Below are 5,484 nucleotides of genomic sequence, written 5' to 3'. Positions count from 1 at the left end.
GTTTCTAAAAAAAATAATAATAATAATAATAATAAAAAATGAAAAAAAACCTTTGGATTCTTAAACTTTTTTTTACTTGACGTTTGGGTTTTGGGAAGATGACCCAGCCTGCTTTTTTTTAATTTAAAATTTTAGGAGCTGGGGGTTTTTAATTTGTTGCTTTTGCATGAATTCAATAAACAAAGGGGAAGGTGATTTGTTTCCCCAAAATAAATCGTCTTTGGTGTACCACAGGCATTTTGGCTGTTTTACTTTTTTGAAGACCCAGAGTTACTTTTAATAATTTTTTGGGCCACCCCGTTGTTTTACCCATCTTAGAAGAATTTAAAAATTAAGGAATGTTTTTTAAATTAACTACTTGCTCACCTCTACCATCCCCCACCGGGGAACCCAAAAAAATTAAAATGCGCACTAAAAACAGCTAAAATTAATTTATTTTGTGGGACTACCCTGAAGAGAAATTAAATTTTTACTTTGGGGGGGGAAAAGAGAATCAATAGTCACTTCAGCAAATGAAATCTTTGGGGGGAGTACAGTTCCGGAATTATTTACACTTGCACATCGGGGGAACCCGAATTCGAATAAAAACATAGCTAGTTTTGTTATAAGGGGAGAAAATTTTCCCTTGTTTTTTTTGTAAAAAAAAGAGGTAATTAGTGCATTATCAAGGGCCCAAAAAGTGTTTTTAAAATATCTGTTTTTAAAAACTAGCTGGGCCCTTTGATCTTTTTTTTTTCTGTAGTATTAGTTATCATTGATTTTTGGGTAGGGGGGATATTTTTTTCATACTTTTTTCCTTTTTTTAATCTTTTTGGCAAATTTTTTTAAAATTATACCCACATTTTTCTTTATATCCCTTTGATGCCTGAACATTTTTTTTTTTTTAAATTTTTTAAACGAAACCCCCCCCCCCCGAAAACGTTCTTTTCTTAAAAAACATCTATATATGCCAGCCACACCCCCCAAATTTTCGCTGATGCCCTTCGAAATACACTCGAAGGGTCTTGGCTACACCCTTAGTAGCGGCTATTCGAACTAATAAAAGTTTTTTTAAACAAAACACGTTTTAAAAAAACCCTTAAAACAGGCAAACATCGTATTTTTTCCCTTTTAGACTTTATCTAAAACGCAAAAACCGGGGGCTTCAAAAAATTAAATAGATGCTTTTTCACTGGTGTATTCCGTTTTTCGCGCCTTTTTGGGGGCACCCCCCTTATAAAAAAATTACAAATCATTTGGGGTAAAAAGAAAGGGGGAAACTTATTTAAAAATTTCCGCTTTGCTTAATCCAAATGCCCCTTTTTCTAATGCTAAAATCTTATAATAGTTTTCTCTACAGAGTCGGGTCTTATTCGAACAGAAAATACACGTTTGCTTGTTTTAACTGTATATATATATATATATATATATATATATATATATATATATATATATATATATATATATATATATATATATATATATATATATATATATGTATATACACATAAATACATATATATTTTTTTTCTTTGCGGAGAGGTTCAGCGAATCGACTAATTGGTAGGATGCTTATTAATTTTGAAGATATTTTTACTATCGGTTTATTTGTAAAAAGAAAAACGGCAATTGCTGGAAAGAGGGACCAATACTGGGGATAGTCATACTTACAGTAAGAGCAATCCCTATTAGCATGGTTTATTAGCCATAGGGAGCTTCTTTCATTACCCGTGACCCAAACCATAACAATATTCGCCCAAACATTTTTCATCGGGCTCGAGTCACATGCCTTGCTTGGCCGCGGAAGGATTTCCATGTCATTTTGATCAAAAACCACTTCGTAAGTTCTCTTGACGTGTATTGGGCACTTATCCTGCACGAATATAATTGTTTCTTGGAAGGGCCAAAGGATAGCAACGTGCTGATGGGATGAATAGTCTTCTAACAATTTCAAAATATTTGTCTAAATTGAATCCCTTCTATTTTGGCGAGTTCACCAACACTATGCATGAAAATCCACCCTATTTACTATAGGTAACGTAGCCACTCCTCGCTGTTTCATAGGTATGTCGTCTGTTACTTCTGCAAAGTAAATAATAGATAATCAGAACATGAAATATGATGAATAGGGCACTATCATGTATAAACATAGCTATATCAACATTTGAACTAAGATAATCTATGAACAAATTGAAAAAGATTGATGATATTTACACCTGTTATCTCTCATCCAGCGATATTGTCAATGTCGTTTGTTCAACTTCTCTTTGATAACCTTCTGTGATGAATCCCATCTCCATGTAGTCGCTTTCTTCAGCATACGGCTTGTTAGCTGGAGCTGCGGGGTTTTATATAAAATTCAGCTGTATTGGTGAAGGGGCATCCGGAGCGATGGCGATTGTTCACGGTGCCCTCGTCTCCTCACTTATTCACCTGTATAACATTCCAATGATGCGGCCTCCATTTGCAGTTGTTGATTGCCTTGCATCCATCTTGAAAAAAAAAAAAAGTTGTCAGCTTGGCAATCTCGTTTTCACATCAGGTTTTCCAAATGTCATTATGACGTCATATACCAAAGGGCATTTTTTTAAGCATATATCAGGATTAGCCGCGAAATGAATATGCAGGAATTCATTATCATAAAGAATATCAAATGCACTTTTTTCTAGATAGTTACTCTCTTCAAACTACTCGTTTAGATAACTTTTCAGACACCGGTAATTACGTTTTTTAATATTAAACATATTAAGATTAGGTATTAAAGTTTTAACATGCACTAACAAATACAAGGAAAATATATATTGCATATGTGTTAAAAGAAAATAGAGAGCGAAATCAAATTACGATTTTATCAGAATGAACAAGATATTTCTTTCAAGATATCAGATATCATACAGCACAAGTCCAAGTTTTTGGACTTGCACTCGCCCTTCTTGAAACCACTCAGCAAGCAGTTGTTCGAGTTGAAACAAACGAGCATGTATTTTCTCGCTCAGCTGATTGAATGTGACTACTCATACAACGTCACGACTTCGAATAATGACAGCGAAAACTATGGTCAGATTTTAACACAACACGAAAAGCAGTCAGGATACCGTTTCGTTACTCATCAACAAATATTGACTTATTTCTATAGATATTACAAACACGCGTGCGCACGCACGCATGTACGTAAGCACTCAAACTAATAAAGTATCTACATTCCTTGTAGCACTACTACGGTTTTGCATTCGGTTATTGCTCTGTAATGAAAAATATACAGTAGCACTTTTTTCTTTATGTTTGGTTCTGGTGAAAAAAGAAACTGTCACTTCATTACTTCGATTAGCCGCTACTAGATGATGCAGCCATGAGAACCTTTTACAAAGGTATCAGCGTTTTGTATTTGATACAGCTACCATGCATATATTTTAAATTAAAGCTTGTTCTGTTAAATGACAGGGGAAATGCCGCCTCACCTCCATAGGTGTTGCCATCTCGATAAACAATTACAAGGAATCGATTTTGATTGATATCCCACTACAAAGTCAATGATAACTAGAATTACATTTTTTGTTATGCCATTTGAAGAAAACGAAAGATCAAATGGCTTACGCAGTTTCCAAAAATAAATACTAATACACTTGTTGGTCATCTATATTCTACCAGTCACACTCTTTGTTACAAACAATTTGAGGTTTTCGCCTCATTCACATGAAAATACGATTTATGCTATGTTTACATCGAAGTGTACACAATGTACACAAGTGGGACCCAGAAAGTGTACTGAAATATAATTCAGGAACTGTACATGGCGACTCTGCCCCCACCCCTACCTTCGCGGTCCTTCCAACATAAATGACAATTCCTCAGTAAAACGATCTCGTCAGGGACACGGAGCCTTAAAATATCGGGAGCATATTACGAGGCTAATAATTTAAGGTCATTTAATCTAGCTCTAAGACTTCGATAATTTCTTTGTATAATCATCCATTAATTAGGAATTGCACCATATGCTTCTTAATACAAAATTCTTATATAAAGGTTCACAAAATATTTATGTTCCTTTTAAGCAGTACACCAATGACATGTTAACTCTATATAGGTAAAATTTGAAGTTAGTCATAACTGATGCTGAAACGAAATGGTAAGAATGTTCGATGTGTCCAAGTCATATGACGTGGTATTGGGATGAATATCTTCAAAATCATATGTACTTGTTATAAGCTTACAGGCCCCAAAATATCAAAGGAAAGGCTATATATCTTGCTTTCTTCATATATTATAAGCACAAAGACCAGCTGTCTGAGAATTGAACTCCCTTGGACATGGAGCTCGCACGCGGTAGACATGAAACGATGCAAAATCTCAAGTAACATCACTTTTCATATGAAGAACAATGGATATAGTAAGAAAAAATCTGATTCTGAGATATACATTTGAAAGTTTCCACAGCCTTTCAATGTGAAAATTGGTGCACATGAATGCAGAGTAGTCACGTACTTTCGCATTTTATTTGAAGCTTCCCAATATTTAGCCTGTAATGAAAAATGATGCCAGTATATTAACTATTTTGTCATTTGACTTTTTTTTTCTTTTTTTTTTGTATAAACTTCATTGATACTATGTTTCGTAGTGACTACGAGGCAGCACCTAAGTATCGAAGAGCTACAAGAAAAGCATATATATAAGTATATATATATATATATATATATATATATATATATATATATATATATATATATGTATATATATATATATATATTGTGTTGTATGTATATATATATATTTATATATAATATGGTAATATACATATATCATATGTATATATTTGTTACATATATATGTGTATATATACACATGTGTGTGTGTGTGTGTGTGTGTGTGTGTGTGTGTGTGTGTGTGTGTGTGTGTGTGTGTGTGTGTGTGTGTGTGTCTGTGTGCATTCACGCAAACACACGCACACACACACGCATACACACACCACACACACACACGCACACACACACACACACACACACACACACACACACACACACACACACATATATATGTATGTGTGTGTGTGTGTGTGGATATATACACACAATATATATATATATATATATAATATATATACATATATATATATATATATTATATATATATATATATATATATATATATATATATATATATATATATATAAAAAATATATATATATATATATATATATATATATATATATTATGGTATATATATATATATATATATATATATATATATATATATATATATATATATATATATATTAGAGCATCGGACTCAAGATTGTCACGGCGGCAATCTGAGTTCGAGGGTCGAGTCACCGGCCGGTGTATTGTTCCCTTGGGCAAGGAACTTCACCTCGATTGCCCTCCTAGAAAACGACATATCGCCTTGAGAATCAAACGCAAGTGTCGTAGGGGAAGTCACCGCCGTGGCACAAACCGCGGTTGATTAGGAAGGGCATCCAATCAGGCAACGGTGGCACTGCCATATATAACC

Source organism: Penaeus monodon, chromosome 9 (genome assembly GCF_015228065.2).
Source record: "Penaeus monodon isolate SGIC_2016 chromosome 9, NSTDA_Pmon_1, whole genome shotgun sequence".
Lineage (NCBI taxonomy): Eukaryota > Metazoa > Arthropoda > Malacostraca > Decapoda > Penaeidae > Penaeus > Penaeus monodon.
This window is presented reverse-complemented; position numbering follows the sequence as displayed.